This window comes from Anguilla rostrata, chromosome 8 (assembly GCF_018555375.3).
Source record: "Anguilla rostrata isolate EN2019 chromosome 8, ASM1855537v3, whole genome shotgun sequence".
Classification (NCBI taxonomy): domain Eukaryota; kingdom Metazoa; phylum Chordata; class Actinopteri; order Anguilliformes; family Anguillidae; genus Anguilla; species Anguilla rostrata.
The window spans coordinates 43072384-43091493 of NC_057940.1; the positions used below are offsets into that span (position 1 = coordinate 43072384).

At 46.7% G+C, this 19110-nt stretch overlaps 1 protein-coding gene and 2 long non-coding RNA genes across 8 annotated transcripts in view; 1 reads left to right on the forward strand and 2 right to left on the reverse strand.

The window, feature by feature from the left end:
- LOC135261776 (uncharacterized) overlaps window positions 1–19110 on the forward strand; it is a 137239-nt gene that overhangs the window by 116926 nt on the left and 1203 nt on the right. The gene's annotated exons all lie outside the window — the stretch shown is intronic.
- LOC135261774 (H-2 class I histocompatibility antigen, Q7 alpha chain-like) overlaps window positions 1–19110 on the reverse strand; it is an 80452-nt gene that overhangs the window by 56909 nt on the left and 4433 nt on the right. The gene's annotated exons all lie outside the window — the stretch shown is intronic.
- Window positions 9224–11875, reverse strand: LOC135261770 (uncharacterized). Its single transcript, XR_010332020.1, has 5 exons — window positions 9957–11875; window positions 9743–9868; window positions 9583–9663; window positions 9417–9502; window positions 9224–9326 (listed from the first exon to the last, which is right to left on the reverse strand). It is a non-coding gene; the product is annotated as an uncharacterized LOC135261770 (long non-coding RNA).

A 19110-nucleotide genomic window follows, 5' to 3' on the forward strand; every position in this document is an offset into this window, starting at 1 on the left:
GTATTAGACCTACACTGCTGTAATTACATTGGTTTGTAGCCAGAGGAACACGGGACCTTAATTGAAATATTCCTGCTTTTGTTTGTGTATTAATCTACTATACTACTGTATTAGCTGTCCATCAAATTACTGAAAGTCAATGCAATTTGATTATACAATCTCAGTATGGGCAGCACAGTGGTGCAGTGGGTAGCACCGTCGCCTCACAGCAAGAAGGTCCTGGGTTTGAATGTGGAGGGCCTTTCTGTGTCTGTATGGTGTTCCTCCCACAGTCCAAAGACTTGCAGGTAGGATTACTGGAAACTCTAAAATTGCCAATAGGTATGAGTGTGTGAATGAACAGTGAGTGAATGATGTGTGTGCTTTGAGATAGATTGGCGGCCTGTCCAGGGTGTATTTCTACCTCTTGCTCAATGCACACTGGGATAGGCTCCTTGCCCATCATCCCCCCAGCCTTCCTCTTTCATACATTCTACCACTCCACTTCCCTCTTCTTTTACTCCAATGCGGAGTCTATGTATATGTCTATGGGTGTAAGTGACGGTTTTAATTTCAAGCCTTATTTCATGTCGCACACGTAGCGTCACTGAAATAAATAAATAAATAAATAGGCTACATAATTAAATAAATAAATATGTACATTTCGTGCCCCATTTTATTATTTGTTCACATTACATGATTTATTTATGTATTTATTTATTTAATTTTGTCCGAGAAAATTCCTCCATAGCAATCAGCCAAGAGGAATGAGGAATTCACACTCTAGGCTACAATGTTTCATTTTAACCACTAGACAATCACAAGGTGATGTTATCTGATAACCACGTTGTTGACCATGGAAAACACTTAGCCAGATAGCTAGACAGTTGTCACTCTGGTTTGATTAAATCAGGGGCGTAGCTACGGGTGGGCCTGGCTAACGGTAGTCATTCGGTAACATTACAGTTAATACACAAATTATTTGACATGGTTAAAATAATTGGAAATGATAAGAACCATAAAATTAATTTAACATATTACATCACACGGAAACATGTTGGTTGGATTTTTCACGGAGCTGCCTCTAGCTCCCGTCAGCGCCGCCTAAATGCCACTGCAGCGGCCAGTGGCCGCCTCCATCTGCCACAAAATGATTCAACCCCAACTGCTGTATTACGCGCTGACCGCACCCGGAATCGGGAGCTGCAAAGCAGGAGCTAACTTCAGCGTCGTATTCATTTCTAATACAGGCTATGTATAATTCAGTTTAATTTACCCGCATTTGCCGTGCAAATGGCACACAGCACGACATAAAGAAGACCGAGGACTCTCATTCCGAGGAAAAGGTTCAGTTAGGCTACATTATTCCATGACCAGTTTGCGTTCTGCATGTTGTCACGTCCTGCGGAGTACTGGGTACTTTTGTGTCTTTCCTATATCAGCTGGCTGCAGGCTCGGAGAAAGCGGTTCTGGACGACGCATGCGCAATTTTTATCCCGAACATGGCATGTGCCAGTCCCGTAGGATTGGCTGAAGGAACTCATCCTGTGGCTGCAATTCTCTATAAAACGCATGCAGACATGGTGAAGAATTGAGGCTATTTTGGAGGCAAAAGGGGGTCCAGTGTTGCCAACTTAGCGACTTTGTCGCTAGATTTGGAGACTTTTCAGACCCCTTTAGTGACTTTATTTCAAAAAAAGTGCCTAAACAAGTGCTAAACAATAGGTACTTTCCTTGAAAGAGAGTTCTCAACATTGCTCCGTGAGTCTGCAGTATTCCCTGTGCTCTCTGTGGCTTTCTAGCTCACATGACTGTTGCAGTCTGTGGGAGAGATGCAGGTTTGGTCGACTGACCAGCAGCAAGACTGAAACATGAATAAGCAGCGCAAGCACGTTTCAATGTGCCCAACGACCAATCACTGATCATTCATTTGACTATATACACTCACTTCATTAGGTACACCTGTTCAACTGCAAACTGCACTCCTTAAAGCAAATATCTAATCAGCCAATCACGTGGCAGCAATTCAATGCATCTAGGCGTGTAGACATGGTCAAGACAATCTGCTGAAGTTCAAACCAAGTATCAGAATGGGGAAGAAAGGTGATTTAAGTTACTTTGAACGTGGCATGGTGGTTGGTGCCAAACGGGCTGGTTTGAGTATTTCAGAAACTGCTGATCTACTGGGGTTTTCACGCACAACCATCTCTAAGGTTTACAGAGAATGGTCTGAAAAAGAGAAAATATCTAGTGAGCGGCAGTTCTCTGGGCAAAAATGCCTTGATGGCAGAGGTCAGAGGAGAATGGCCAGAATGGTTCGAGCTGATAGAAAGGCAACAGTAACCCAAATAACCACTCGTTACAACCGAGGTATGCAGAAGATCATCTCTGAACGCAAAACACGTCAAACCTTGAAGCAGATGGGCTACAGCGGCAGAAGACCACACCCAGTACTAGCTAGTACCTAATGAAGTGGCCGGTGAGTGTATACGTAAATAGTTAGACCATTTTGAAAATATGTTTAGTTAATTTGACTCTTGTAAATATGTAAATAGTTCATTTGACCAAGTTAGACTATTGTATTTAGTAAATATGTACATAGTAAGTTTGTATGGCTTTCTTTGGAATCTTTTCAGAAAATCTCCCTCCATTGTGTAACATGTTTTTTTTTTCTCAATTCAAATAAGATTTATTGGTATGGTAAGAGTACACTTACATTGCCAAAGCATACACTTACACAACAAACATAAGATAGGCAATAACAATTTAACTACAATAAACAGAACTAAATCCAGAAGACAGAAATACAATTCTACATCTAGAAGATAAGACAAAATGGCGATGAACTATAATAACTTTGCTTTTTGGTGTCAATGTTACTCAGTCTGTGGCAAGTGGCAATGTATTGTGCTGCCAAATCCACACATTCCCTTCTCTCCCAAAAGGAATGGCAGCCTCTCTGTTAAGAACCGGTCTCGGACTGGACCCAAACGCAGGACTCAGAGGCAGCAGTAGATAGAATACAAAAGGGGTTTATTTGGGTACAGACAGAGGCGGTAGGAACCAGGGCAGACTTGGGACAGGAACCGTGAGGGTAGGTGCAGAGGTCCGGGATCCGGCTTGGCGCTGAGCAGGCTGTGGCAGGAACCCAGGCAGGCTTGGAGCAGGACTGTGGGGTTTTGTGGGGAGGTCCGGAATCCGGCTGGGCGCTGAACGGAATACCTCCGGAGTCGGTGGCGGAGCTGGGCTAGAGACTGGGAGGCCGGCGAAGGACGGGCTGGATCGGGAGGATGGAGCTGGGGAGGTAACTGGGGAGAACACGGAACAAGACGCAACGCAGACAACACGTAGGCACGACAGACAGGGGAACACTGAACAAGGTACATGAACAAACAATCTGTGGCTAAGGAAACAGTGCGAGGTGAGGAAGCCGAGGAAGGTGCAGAGAAAACGGGGTATAGAAAATAGTGCTAGGCTAGGTTTTAACGTGATAGCAAGGTGTGACGCTGGGCAACAAATCAACGATCTGGCAAAGACAGAAACAAAAAGTGTGGCTTTATAGTCTAGTGCAGATTGGAATTAATCAGGGAGGGTGTGAGGAATGCGACCTGAACGAGTGTGCAAATTGCTGAGGGCTGGAAGTGAATAGGGAGTGCATGGGGAAAGATCACGCCCACCCTGTGGGGAAAAGCAAAGACGTGGTGAGGAACAAGGCACGCGGAACAGAAATAACCGGAACACAAGGGAAACCATAAGACAACCGAAACATGGGGGCATGACACTCTCAATCTCTGAGAGCATCTCAAATTGTGGGCAGATTTCTTTCATTTTGAGGAAGAACAGCGACCTTGCCTCTCTGTATTTCTCACATTTCATGAGGAAATGAAACCCTGTATCCACCTCTTCAATGTTACAAAGTGAACACAACCTGTCCTCTCTGGGCAGCCAGGTCTGCCGGTGTCTACCTGTCTTTAGCTTGGTTGTGTTCACTGAGTCTATATCTTGTCAATATTTTTCTTGTTTTTAATACTTTCACTGTGGTCAGGTAATCTGCCACAGTATACTCTCTTTTTAGGGCCCGATAGCACTCTAATTTGCTTTGTGTTCTTGTTTGTGCATCACAATGGGTGATGTAATTTTGTTTGTTTTGCTATAATTTGGTTGACTCATTGTTTGTGTGTTGCTGTGTTGAGGCTGCTTTGTATTAGTAGGGGTTAATGAACTAAGCGCCTCAAGACTAGCTGGCTGAGGGGACTCTTCTTTGGGCTCATCTCTTGGTAATTCAGGGCCTTGTAATGATAAGAGTGGGGGTCGCTGTTTTTGAGGTGAATCCAAAATTTAACTGCCCCTTTTTTGGATGTTAATCAATAATGGGTATTGGCCTAATTCTGCCCTGCATGCATTGTTTGGTGCTTTCCTCTGGACAGGGAGGATGTTTTTACAAATTTCTGCATGCAGGGTTTCGATGGGGTGTTTGTCCCATTTTGCAAAATCTTGCTCTGTGAGCAGACCCCACACTTCGCTACCATATAATGCAATTGGTTGAATCACTGAATGGAATATTTTAAGCCAAATTTTGACCGGCAGTATAATTTTGGTATTTTTCTTTATGGCATAGAATGCCCTGCGTGCTTTCTCCTTCAGTTCATTTACCGCCAAGTTAAAGCTTCCTGTTGAGCTTATTTTTAAATCTAAATAACTGTAATTGTTGCTGTGTTCAATTGTTTTATTTCCTAATTTGAATCTGTATTTATTTCCCTGAAATCTGTATCTTTTTTGAAATACCATAATTTTTGTTTTTGTCATTCACTGTCAGGGCCCAGGCTTGACAGCGTTTCTCTACCAGAGCCAGGCTTTGTTACAGTCCATGTTCTGTGGGCGATAGCAGAACCAGGTCACCTGCATAGAGAAGGAATTTTATTTATTTGTCATCAAGGGTGAGTCCAGGTGCTGCAGATTGTTCCAACGCTTTGGCCAGTTCATTGATATAAATGTTGAACAGAGTGGGGCTCAAGCTGCAGCCCTGCCTCACTCCCCGCCCCTGGGAGAAGAATTCCGTTCTTTTGTTTCCAATTTTGACTCCGCATTTGTTTTTGGTGTACATTGATTTGATTATATCATATACTTTACCCCCTATACCACTCTGGATAAGTGTGTAGAACAAACCACTTGATCTACCAAATCAGTGAGGGATGAAAGGTTAACAACCTGCGTGTTAGTATGATGTAGTGTTATACCTTTCACCTTTGTGCATGTTTTACCTCCCCGTGTTCTGTAAGCATATGTTTTCCGGCCCCCTGAAACAAATTCCACAATGTGGTCGCCGGTGTCCAGCTCACTCGTCAACTCACCCAAAAAGTCCCCGAGCGGAGGCACCCAGTCACCTGGCCGACTCACAAAGATTACAGAATCTGTGTCATGATACAGAACCCTGTCAGGCAACTTGTCCATGAGGTTGTAAAGCTCAAGGCGTGCGTAAGCGGTGGTGAATGCCGCTATAAGCACATTACTGTATTTGGGTGGTTTTGAGAAACCCTTAGCATAACGCCACTGCACAAGGGCCACATCCTCTGTAATAAATGAAAAATGTGAGATGTCATACTCTTTGGAAAACATGTACAACCAACACTGCTCCAGGTCACGGATCAAGGCTGTGTTAACTTGGTTCGTTCTCTGACCGAATTTACCTCAAAGGCAGAAAAAGGCAGAAAAGAAATTTGCCTTTTGGCTTTATTAACACAAATTTTGCTGGGGTCTAAATGTATTCCCTCCTTTTCCAAATAACTCTGCATGTATCTATCTTTGTCCAAATCATTAGACACCCATGAAGGGTACCTAGAGGCTTCCTGTTTACCCTTTAAATGGGTGTTTATGTAACCGCTAAAGAGAGAATCAGAGCGCTGGGGGAAATGCCAAACTTCAAAAATCTTGGCCACCTGGTACCCCTTCTCAATAGCCTTGGCTAGTTCGATACTACACCAGACTCCGGTGAGAGAACGCTCCTCGTCAGAATGTACACATTTGCCTTGATGTTCAGACACGGCGCAGGACCTGCAGAGGGGAAACATTAATTTTCCAGACACCCTGTAAGGTATCACGGGTAGGTAAAATCCCTAGGTGGGCATATTTTGGCTTTGATCAGACCAAAATAGTTTTCGATCGGTTCAAAGTCACGGAAGATGATGGTGGGGTGATCTGTAGGGTAGACTTTAGTCTTGTTCACAAAAAGGTAGAGACTGGTAAAATCATAGTAATGTATCTGCTCATCTTCTTGCACCTTATATTTAAGCCGAAGAGCATTAGTTCTACCGCCAAACAGAGCATCACATGGTTCCAGACGTTCTGGATAATCAGAACAACACAGGAATGTCTGTACCTCGGGACTCTCCTTTTTTAGTCTTACCCATTCGTGCTCCCACAAAACAACCACATGCAGATTGTAGGTGTTACGCAGAATATCAATTTTTTATAGAGATTTTCGATACAAGGAGCCAAAATCTTGTTTTGTGAGCGGATTAAAGGTGTTTGCATCAAAACACTGAGGACAACCATGGAACAGACAACCGAGGAACTCAAAGGCTGTACGTACACCTCTGAATACCCGTCTAAAAAGTACAGCCCAAATTTAACCTCTCCCCGGTTCAAAGCATGTTGTATGAAAACATTGTCACGATGGCTCAGATAATCTAACCACTGAATTGTCGGTGTTGAAAAAGACTTTTGCTTGAGAATGTAATTGTCAGGCATAGTCATTAATACAATACTCAGACATCTCCTTGCGAAAGTCAAACACCCTTCCAGATACGGTTGCGTACCATTGCATAAACTCAGACCTCTCCTTTTCTGACATGGTATTGTAACCATAGTATAAAGGTGGTGGGTACGGGCCTGTATAATTCTGATTTGCGACTGTGTTCCAAAAGTGTGTAAAGTAGCCCTTTTTGGCATTTTCAAAGCCTAAAGCCGATGGCATGGTGCTCAGCTTCATTGTGAGGAAGTTGAGGGAATCTGTAACGCTGTTCAAATGCATCATCGGTGATACAAAGCAGTTTGCTGCCTTGAGCTATAATGGATGGTGTGATGCCTTGTTTAATTAAGTGTTGCATGATTAGGTAGCCATCATAACCCTTCGAATTGTGTGCAATAAATGTGTACCCTTTGTATTTCGGGGTACGTAACCGACGGGAAAACGCCTCCACACAACCGTCACCTGCTGCTGTCCAACGCACCCCGTTAAAATCGATACAGCATACAAAATTAGCGACATGTACACCGTCATCCTGTCGGCACTCAAAATCGTAAAACACATAGCGTTCGCTCGGCTGTTCAGGTTTGACTTGCTGAATGTAACAAACATGTCTACTATCAGCAACCAGCTCATCATTACAGTTGACGCAACGCCGCACACTACAACGATGTGGTACAGGTTTTTTAGCACTGACGATGTACATCCTGCCACACTGTTCGCAATACTTGTGTGTGTCACATGGGGCGCTCGTTTTACACGTAGCATCATTCAGTTTGACAACTTTATTCGCTGTGTAACAAAAGGCTGACCGACATATACGCCCACAGTCTTTACACTTTACCGCTTTTAAAGGGTGCGAAGAACATTCAGGACTAAAACAAACATTACAGTAGTATTTACATCGGTGGTTAGCTTTTGCTGTAAAAGGCGTGTAGCAGTAATCACTGCCTAAGAAACCTTTCAACGACTTTATACCAAAGTAATGTTCATTTTCTAGGTACAAAAACACGGTCTTTGGATCCGGCTCTGGGTTTGTTTGAAATTTGCAAAAGACATTCTGAGCATTACGGTACCACACAATAATTTTGACCTTTAGCAGTTTTGTATGTCTGAAAAAGACACCATATCCTGCATGTCTGTAAATGTATGGCGTATTGCTCCACCCGCTCTAATGTAAATTCCGGGTTTAACATTTGAGACAAGCAAATGGAAAAGCAGAGGTTATTCTCAGGGTTTCGATTTACAAACAGATGACTTAGCTTTTTTCTGAAAATCTCATTTCTGAGACACGAGGCTATTTTTCTACGGGCACCACCATTTGGGTTTTGAACTCTCTGAACCACCAGTTCCAATGTATCATCAGAAAGGTTTTCAAAATTGCTCTGAACCAGCTCTTCAACCATTCCCAAAAATGTGTCCAGATCGACACTACCGCCATTAGCAATTATGGACACACCCTCAGACAGGGAGTCACCACGCAACTCCAGGTGAATCACATCATTGGGTCTAGCCAACTGCATAGCTCTATGCAATAAATGATCTAGTATGTTTAGCAGCACATTATAGAAGTCCTCATAGCTGTTCACGTTGTGTAAGGATGCAAAGTTAAACCGTTGCCTAATTTCGACACAATTAAAGGAGGGCCTTCGCACCACTACCATGTCAGGACCACAAGTCACCGCACCAACATCATCATTACTATTAGCAGCAGCATGCACATCACCAGAACCTTGTGGGTTATTATCAGCTGTAGGTGTTAGTGGTAATTCATTAAGATTCCCCCCTTCCTGGTTTAGTCGATCTGAAGTATCATTCAGAAAACCAAAAGAGTCTGCTGCTGGGGTTAGTGTACCATCACCAGCGGTAAGGTTTTCCAAAGCCTCGTTCAACCGATCAAAGTTCCGATCCAGTACTGATCCAGCCATTTCATGCATGTCATTAGTGTCGTGGTTAATATTATTAACAAGTTGTAGCAGATTTTGGTTTATAAAAACATTTTGAATGTTTTCAGCAGGTTGTGGGGTGTTGTTTTGATTTATAACATTAATTGCATGTAAAATTTGTGAGTTCATGTTCTCTGTGATGTGTGCCTGGCCTAACTGATCTGGTTGTTGCCTCTGTGCCATTTCTAATATTTTTCAAAGATTGTCTGAAACAGCTTAAGCCGTAGTTCTGACAAACGATACTCAGACTCCTTCAGCACTGTGAGACGCTGTTCAAACAGATGAGACTCAGACTCCTTCAACACCGCGAGACGTTGTTCAGCCAAATGTATCTCACGATTGAAGATTCAGAGCTTCCAAATGGGCTTGTACCTTAAAGGGCCGTCTTTCGGTGTCCTCTGGCTTCTGGAGAATTGTTTCGACTGCTGGTTGCTCCTGGAGGTGTGATTCTCAGGCCTGTTGGGTGCTTTCCTCAGCACTGCCGTCCTCTCTGTGTCCAGGGGCTTCCTCAGCTGGTTGCTCCTGGAGGTGTGATTCTCGGGCCTGTTGGGTGCTTTCCTCAGCACTGCCGTCCTCTCTGTGTCCAGGGGCTTCCTCAGCTGGTTGCTCCTGGAGGTGTGATTCTCGGGCCTGTTGGTTGCTTTCCTCAGCTGTTACTGCAGAAAAGCCCAATATTTAGCCGCTTTAGTTTCAAACCATACTTTTCATCAAAACTTACAAGTACCACAAGTTCTTAATAGACTTACCGCACTCTTCAATCGGTGATCTGTGATCTGTTTCACCACCATTTCTCCCAAGGCCCTCTCTGCCACATGGTTCTCAGTACCTGATTCTGTAGAAATAGTTTCATTTTTGTCTAAATTGCATACAAAACAACAGTATGGTAACAAACATATTTGAAATAATTCTCACCGCTAAAAAGTTTCCTTTTTTTGTTGAGCTTTAGATGGGATTTTTTCCCCTCTTCAAAAGTTTTTTCTGGTTCTTCTGGCCCTTTATGAGGACGAATATCTGTAAATAACTGTAAATCCTTCAACCAGCATACTAAACAGTTTAAAGAAAGGATTCTTACAAATAAGTGTAGATGTCGATAAGCTTGCGCTCTCCTCGGCAGGGTTGATCCGCACTTGCTCCGGTGTTTGTGGATTCGTTGGTAGACTTGGCACCAGCTCTTCATCAGTTGTCAAGATCTCTAGAACTGGTAAAAAAGTCATCCTGTTTTATAAGCAAACTCAGAAGGTTCCCATGAACAGTGTTGTTAATGCATATGCAAATTGCTAACCCACCTTCGTTCAGGACTTCAGTGCTGGACGTATCGGTTTAAAAAAAAAAAAAAAACTTTAGCTTTAACAGGCTTTTGCGTTAAGTGTATTTATTTCAGAGAATTAGAAAAAGAAACTCAAATAAATGTGGGTACTTACAGGATACATTGTAAAAGTCAACTCAGACATTCTTGGTTGTGGTTTGATAACTTCTCACCAAAGTAAAGAAGCTGTGTCCTGGCCCTAATTTATGCTTGGTGTGTAACCCCCCAAACCCCCACCCTTGACACTTTTAGGGTGGTGTCTCAATGAAAAATAAAATATTTCGTTATAAACAGTAGTTTGAATTACACTGTTTTACAAAATCCTGTATAATTATTCAACACGATTTTGAATCCATTCAAACATTTTGCTGCCTATAGATACCAAACACATCTATATGGCCCCTAACGTGCACAATTTTAATTTTAAACCCTTTTTAAAGACTTAAAAATGAAGTAGCTAGCATCCCCATGTTTTCTTTCTGACATGGGGGTGTATAAAAACCCCTATGTGGTGTGGGGATGGCTGGTTTAAGCAGCCACACCTGCCCTGGGTCAAGCTAATTAGACCTGGCCAATTGGATAATTGGTTAAGAATTAGATAATTGGCCAGGCTAATTGGACCCAGGAACAGGAGTGGCTGCACCTGTGCGTAGTGAGGTAATCACTGCGCACAGGTTAAATCTGCCATCCCCACCCACACAGGGGAGCTCTGTGTCATGACAGGGTTTAAGATCTGCTCACTTAGCTGTAACATCTTTCCAAACCCTCGTGAAATAAATCTGGACTGTTGGAACATCATCTCCCTGTGTCTCTGTGCTGGAGGGCCCCAAGGAAAGCCACTTTGGTGGCCTGTGGCAGGCGTGTTTGCCACACCCTATTATCTCTGTTATCTGTATTCATTTATAAAACCCTCAACGCACTCCCCCCGATGGAAAAGCAAGGATGCCTTTGCCATGTGCATGGATTCACAGAGGCTAGAGCATACCATAAACATCCATTTGTACCAACACATGATGTCACTGTAGGCTTTAGCTAAAAATATTTTTAATACAACATTTTATGAAGATCAGTGTAATTATTCAATATGTTTTATACACCCTTATATGGTATCTAACGTGTGCAATCTCCACTTAAACCCCTTTTTAAAGGCTTAAAAATTTAAGAAATGTTTTCTTTCTTACATGGTTGTTTAAAAACTTAGTTTAGGTCTGTGTCTGTATTCAGAATAAGAAAAGGCATAAAACATTCTCCTCGCGGGACATTTGAATTGATGTTTACCATATGGCCTGCGCTTCACAGGGCACCCCAGCTGTTCCGATACACCCCCACTTCGCGTCACGGACGTGTCTGTGTGCTTGCGCACGTGCCTGTGTACTCCCTCTGCGCTTCACAAGGGACCTCAGCTGTTCCGATACATCCCCACTTTGCGTACTAAACGATGCTGACTATTGATTGATGGGGCTCTTCGAAACTTTGTGTGGGGGCATTGCTCTAAAGCAACAGTGGCTCCTCCCTAACTCTGTCCATGTTTACCGGCTCGCTGTGACCATTTTGATCCTCGCAACTCAGCTGTGAACATCTACCTAGCGACCCTCCGCTTCTGTTTTGTCGCAGGAAATCGGCTAAGTAACTAACGTGTGTGCTTTTTTCTACTTTAGCTTTCTTAAAAACCTCTCTTATACCTCTTTAACACTCCCTGATTCGGCTTGTTAAGACTTTGCATACTTGCCTGGCCTTGTTTTCTTTAAACTAACGTCCAAAGCACTGCTTTAAAACTTAGTTACTTACATATTCTCACATATTGCCTGTTTTACTGGTAAAGGATAATAAAATAAAAAAAGTTTCAAGTTGCACAAGCACTTTGCCCCACAAGGAGTGTAGTTACACCAAGCATTCTGAACATTTAAATTATTTTTTATTTATTTTATTTATTTTTTTCTATTATTTTATCCTTACCATCTGGCAGCCACAACCCCCCTTTCCCCATCCCCTTATCCCTCACCAACCAAACCATATCAGAGGTCAAAAGGACAAACTGATCAATCAAATCTTGACAATATGTACACCATAGAAAACCGGACCACATCAGATCAAAACGATAAGGGGGCGGGGCAAGGGGCGGGGCATCAATCAATCATTTTGACAATAGGTGCATCATATTTTCTTCTAATAGTCAATGAATAGCTGAGATATTTGTATTATTAAATGTACGTGCATAATCACAGTCCATTCAACCAAAAAAACATTTAAACAGAGACATTTACACGCTAGACATTTGACAAATGTAAACATATAAAAATAACACATTGTCAGACTGTGACAGTACGGGTGCTGGGACCCAGGCGCAAAGTGGGGGAAGGAAAACACGAAACTCAAAAAGGGAAAATTAACAAAGATTTTACTAACACAAAAAAGGCAAACACAAACAGGGAACAGGCAAGGCCACAAAGGGCAAAACAACAAACTCAAAACATTCTTAGGAACAAAAAAATAAACAAGAACAGAACTACACTAGTACGGAAAACAAACGGCAGAAACGCACAGAAACACACAAGCGGAAACAAAGTAAGAAACACAAACCGGTCAAAAACATAGGCGGGAACAAAACAGATCTCAGGAACAAACACAGGAACAAGAAAATGAAAAAATCCAAAAACACCAGAACACCAGGGCATAGGCACGAACACATGGATTATGAACAAACAATCAGAACGAACCACAAGCAGGTAAAAAACGCAGGCAGGTACAAAGGGTCTGAAACATACGCAAGTTGGGAACAAACACAAGGAACCAGCACCCGAGTCAAGGGAACAGAGAACTTAAATAGACAGGGTAACAAGACACAGGTGAACTCAAAAAACAATCAAACCAGAAGGAGGGGATAACAAGACACAGGTGGGAACAATGATAGAATAACGAGACAGACAATAATACAATTAACAGGGGGGAACAGGACACAAAACAGAAGTGCCGCCATCTGGCTGCCCAACAGGGAAAACGCAGACAGGAACACCGGAACATGACAGTACCCCCCCCCCAAGGGACGGCTCCTGACCTCCCCGGGTCGGCCTCCTGGGACGGAGTCAGAGGGTGGGGGCTGGAGACAGGACAAGACAAGAACAGGGACAGAACACGGGAACAGGACTCTGACAGGAACAGGGACTGGACACAGAGCAGGAACAGGACTGGGGCAGGAACAAGACTGGACAGGACAGGGACTCAGGGCTGGACTAGACAGGACAGGGACTCAGGGCTGGACTAGACAGGACAGGGACTAGACAGGACAAGACTCGGGGCTGGACTAGACAGGACAGGGACTAGACAGGACAAGACTCGGGGCTGGACTGGGCAGGACAGGAACAAGACAACAACAAGACTCGGGGCTGGACTGGGCAGGACAGGAACAAGACAACAACAAGACTCGGGGCTGGACTGGGCAGGACAGGACCAAGACATCAAGACTCGGGGCTGGACTGGGCAGGACAGGAACAAGACATCAAGACTCGGGGCTGGACTGGGCAGGACAGGAACAAGACATCAAGACTCGGGGCTGGAGTGGACAGGAACGGAACTCGGGGCTGGAGACGGGAACTCGGGGCTGGAGACGGGAACTCGGGGCTGGAGACGGGAACTCGGGGCTGGAAACAGGACTCAGGGCAGAAACAGGACTGGACACAGGACTCAGGGCAGAAACAGGACTGGACAGGAACAGGACTGGACACAGGACTCAGGGCAGAAACAGGACTGGACAGGAACAGGACGGGACTCAGGACTGGAACGGGACGCAGGACTCGGGACTGGACTCGGACGGGGGAACAGGACTCGGGACTGGACTCGGACGGGGGAACAGGACTCGGGACTGGACTCGGACGGGGGAACAGGACTCGGGACTGGACTCGGACGGGGGAAACGGGACTCGGGACTGGACTCGGACGGGGGAAACGGGACTGGACTCGGACGGGGGAAACGGGACTCGGGACTGGACTCGGACGGGGGAACAGGACTCAGACAGGAACACCGGGAGACCTACAAGGACAGACAAAGGGACAAGCAGGCGGGGAGACACACGGCAAGACCTATAGACATGCTAAGGGACAGACAGAGAGGGAAGGAGAGGGGTGAACTCTGACACACAACCTGACACACGGGGAGACATGACAAGAAACACGCAGACTGACACACCGACAGACAGGCAGACAGGCGGGAGAACAGATTAGCCGACGGGCCGACGGCCTGGGGGGCAGACAGACAGGTCAACAAACTGGCTGACACACATGCGGGCAAACAGGCAGACAAGCAGGTGGGCAGACAACTAGACAGAACACCGGACTGGAACAAGACAAGACAGAACACTGGACTGGACGTTAGACAGGAACGGACAACACCACGACCCTACATGAAAACAAACACACACACAGGACTAGGCACAGACACAACGAGACCTAAAGAGACAAACAAAGGGACAAGCAGGCAGGGAGGCATACTGCGACACCGACAGACACACAAAGGGACAGACAGACAGGGAAGGAGAGGGAGGAACCAAAAAACTGGCACAAGGACTGACAAATAGGCAGACAAGACAAGAAACATGCGGATTGACACGCAGACAGACAGGCAGACAGGCGGGAGAACACATTGGCCGTCGAGCTGACGGCCTGGGGAGCAGACAGACAGGTCAACATACTGGCTGACAAACAGGTGGGCAGACAGGCAGACAAACAGGCGGGCAGACAAATAGACACGGGGGCCGGGGAACACACATGGTTGGGAACACTGGGTGGCGTGGGAACATTAGGTGGAGTGCGGACTCTGGGGGGAGGACGGACACTGGGGGGAGGGCGAACACTAGGGGGAGCGAGAACGCCAGGGGAAGCACGAACGCCAGGGGAAGCACGAACGCCAGGGGAAGCACGAACGCCAGGGGGCAAGGTGTGGACACTAGGGAGAGCAAGAACACTAGGGGAAGAACGGACACTGGGGGGCGCGAGAACACTAGGGGGAGCACGAACGCTAGGGGGAGAACGAACGCCAGGGGGAGCACGAACGCCAGGGGGCAAGGCAGGTGGCTTAGCCTGCGGGGCGGCCAGAGCAGTCTGCGGCGGCCCCTGCGGGACAACAGATGGAACCGTTGTCCTCTCCGGGGCTCTGGACGGCTCTGGAGGCCTCTCCGGAGCTCTGGACGGCTCCGGAGGCCCCCCCGGGACTCGAGGCAGCTGCAGAGGCCCCCCTGGGGCTTGAGGCGGCTCCGGAGGCCCCCCCGGGGCTCGAGGCGCAAGTAAAGCCCGAAACTTGGGTGTAGCAGGCGGCCTCTGCGGAAGGGTCAGAGCAGGCGGGACCTCCGGGGCTCGAGGCGGCTCTGGGGGCCTCTCCGGGGCTCGAGGCGGCTCTGGGGGCCTCTCCGGGGCTCGAGGTGGCTCTGGGGACCTCTCCGGGGCTCGAGGCGGCTCTGGGGACCTCTCTGGGGCTCGAGGCGGATCTGGGAGCCTCTCCGGGGCTCCAGGTGGCTCTGGGGGCCTCTCCAGGGCTCGAGGCGGCTCTGGGGGCCTCTCTGGGGCTCGAGGCGGCTCTGGGGGCCTCTCCGGGGCTCGAGGCGGATCTGGGAGCCTCTCCGGGGCTCGAGGCGGATCTGGGAGCCTCTCCGGGGCTCCAGGTGGCTCTGGGGGCCCCTTCGGGACTTGGGGCAGAGCAGGCCGTGAAGGCCCCTCCGGGACTTGAGGCAGAGCAGGCCGTGAAGGCCGCTCCGGGACTTGAGGCAGAGCAGGCCGTGAAGGCCGCTCCGGGGCTTGAGGCAGAGCAGGCCGTGAAGGCCGCTCCGGGGCTTGAGGCAGAGCAGGCCGTGAAGGCTGCTCCGGGACTTGAGGCAGAGCAGGCCGTGAAGGCCGCTCCGGGACTTGAGGCAGAGCAGGCCGTGAAGGCCGCTCCGGGACTTGAGGCAGAGCAGGCCGTGAAGGCCGCTCCGGGACTTGGGGCAGAGCAGGCCGTGAAGGCCCTTCCTGGACTTGGGGTGGAGCAGGCCGAGGGCCCTGCCGTCTGGGCTGGGCAGGGGACAGGAACACAGACCACAGCTGTAGGGAACCCGGCTGGGCAGCCGGACGGGACCGGCGGGACCCCCGCGGGCCGGACCCTGGAAAGATCGCCAGTCGAGACCCTTCAAATGACGCAGGGCCGGGAACCGCTGGCTGGGCAGCTGGAGGTCTGGCCGACCGGGAGGCAGCCCGACCACGGCGCCTCCGTGACCGCCTGCCCCGGGCGCTGGGAAGCTCAAGGGCGAGGGACTCCCAGTCGCTGGGTGGCGAGTCCTCCGGGTCACTCCACCACCCCGGTGGCATGATAAAAAAAAAATAAAAAAAACTCTGCTGGGTCCCAAACTGGCTGGTTCCTTCTGTGACAGTACGGGTGCTGGGACCCAGGCGCAGAGTGGGGGAAGGAAAACACGAAACTCAAAAAGGGAAAATTAACAAAGATTTTACTAACACAAAAAAGGCAAACACAAACAGGGAACAGGCAAGGCCACAAAGGGCAAAACAACAAACTCAAAACATTCTTAGGAACAAAAAAATAAACAAGAACAGAACTACACTAGTACGGAAAACAAACGGCAGAAACGCACAGAAACACACAAGCGGAAACAAAGTAAGAAACACAAACCGGTCAAAAACATAGGCGGGAACAAAACAGATCTCAGGAACAAACACAGGAACAAGAAAATGAAAAAATCCAAAAACACCAGAACACCAGGGCATAGGCACGGACACATGGATTATGAACAAACAATCAGAACGAACCACAAGCAGGTAAAAAACGCAGGCAGGTACAAAGGGTCTGAAACATACGCAAGTTGGGAACAAACACAAGGAACCAGCACCCGAGTCAAGGGAACTTAAATAGACAGGGTAACAAGACACAGGTGAACTCAAAAAACAATCAAACCAGAAGGAGGGGATAACAAGACACAGGTGGGAACAATGATAGAATAACGAGACAGACAATAATACAATTAACAGGGGGGAACAGGACACAAAACAGAAGTGCCGCCATCTGGCGGCCCAACAGGGAAAACGCAGACAGGAACACCGGAACATGACACAGACATGTAATTCACATTTGGCCATTCTCAGCCATAGGAAGCTTCAAAGTGCTTGGCCAGCATAGCGTGGAGATAGACAAATGCAACATTACAAACTTGCACCGGTAGGCCTTATCTGATACAAGAAAAATAAATAATAATGTCACATTACCAGGCAGAGCAGACACTGCCACACGAATACATGACATATTCCTCAGATAGAATAAAGCTGACATTTGGGAAAAACTGAGTTTGCGTGGTCTTTAATATAAGAACGAGAATTACGTAGCTTATAGACTCGTCACGGAATCAGCCTGTGACAGCATGCATTAACAATTCACTACTACAATGTACAACAAACTATGTGAGTGTACGTGTGCGTGTGCGCATGTTCTCGTACCACAGACACATGTTCATGGAGAACAAAGGAACAAAATGGAGTGTATGATTGGAGGGGTTTTTGAAACTAGATGAAGATAGTGGCTAAACAATGGCACATGAAAAGCGTACCGAACGGATAAAGGATAACCATATGACTATTGGTGTGCGTTTCTTGAGATCAACAAGCCATGTTATGACCAGTTAGTAATTAAAATAGATCACATGCAAGATCTGTTCTGTGCGTGATATATATAAAAACTACCGCAGCATGGTGGATGGCTTAGGAGCCAACCACAAGAGAATGGTAACACATGGAACGTTTACATTAGGCCACGTCTACACTAATCCGGCTAAATTTGAGATTTTCGAAAACCGTGACGTAAAATTGTCATGTGATCACTTTTTCATGTGATCCAGGCTGTAACCAAATTCAAAACATTCAAAATGGCAGGCGAAGTTGTGCAAGTGATGTTCTCTCTGTTATCTGATTGCTCTATTGGCATTAAACGTAGCGTTGTATCATTTACAAGCAGCATTCCTACGTAAGAGACAAGCTTTATATTCACAGCTGCTGTGCAACAGATTTCCACGAGGACAACGTCGTTACATCCTGTACAGGGAACGGCAGTTTTGGGTAAGACCTGGACGAACCAGTGCATGGTGGGACAATTTTGTCAACGAAGCAGTGATTCCCGAAGAATGGCGTGAGAATTTTAGAATGTCCAAAGACTCTCTGGAACATCTAAGCAAACTTTTACGGCCTCACATTGAAGGCCAGACAACACGAATGAGATCACCGGTGGACGTTGTTAAAAAGGTTGCATGTACTTTCTACTATTTGAGAGACGAAGGCAGACTCCGAAAATCAGCGAATGCATTTGGATTATCTCGACAAACTGTATCCAAAATAATCAGAGACATGTGCAAGGCCATCACCGTTCACCTGGGCCCTAAGTACATCACACTACCGCTCACAGAGCACAAAGTACAAGACCTTGTCATAAACTTTTACCAAGCGCACGGCATGCCACAATGTCTAGGAGCGGTAGACGGCACATACATAGAGATTAAGCAGCCTCTAACAAATTATACTGATTACATCAACAGAAAAGGGAAATACTCATTGAATGTGCAAGCTACTTGTGATTACAAATATGTGTTCATGGATGTCGTTGTCAAATGGCCAGGCAGTGTTCACGATGCCTGTATATTTGCAAATTCAAGCACCAATGGGTACTTGAGAGACAAAAAAATACCTTCTTGCCGAAGAGTAGTGGTGGAGGGAGAAGACGCTATTCCTGTCTTTCTGTTGGGAGACCCCACATACCCCCTTATGCCATATGTTATGAAAGAATATGCGAGTGGCAGAGGGACTCCTCAGGAACAGTATTTCGGGTTATCTCTGTGTAGATCAAGAATGGTAATTGAATGCACTTTTGGATGATTGAAGGCACGGTTTGGGGCATTGCGGAGAGCAATGGACATAAATCTGGATGACCTTCCATATGTTATTAATGCCTGTTCTGTCAGGACCACTGTCATCAAAGTAGATCTTTATTGACAATAAAGGCAATACAGTTATGTTTGGTGGTATGGCTCTGTTCTGGAGCTCTCCCGCCAACCACGCAGCCCGCGTGGATGAGGCCGGGAGGCCAGCAGCCAAACTCCTCCGGAGGGGTACACACAG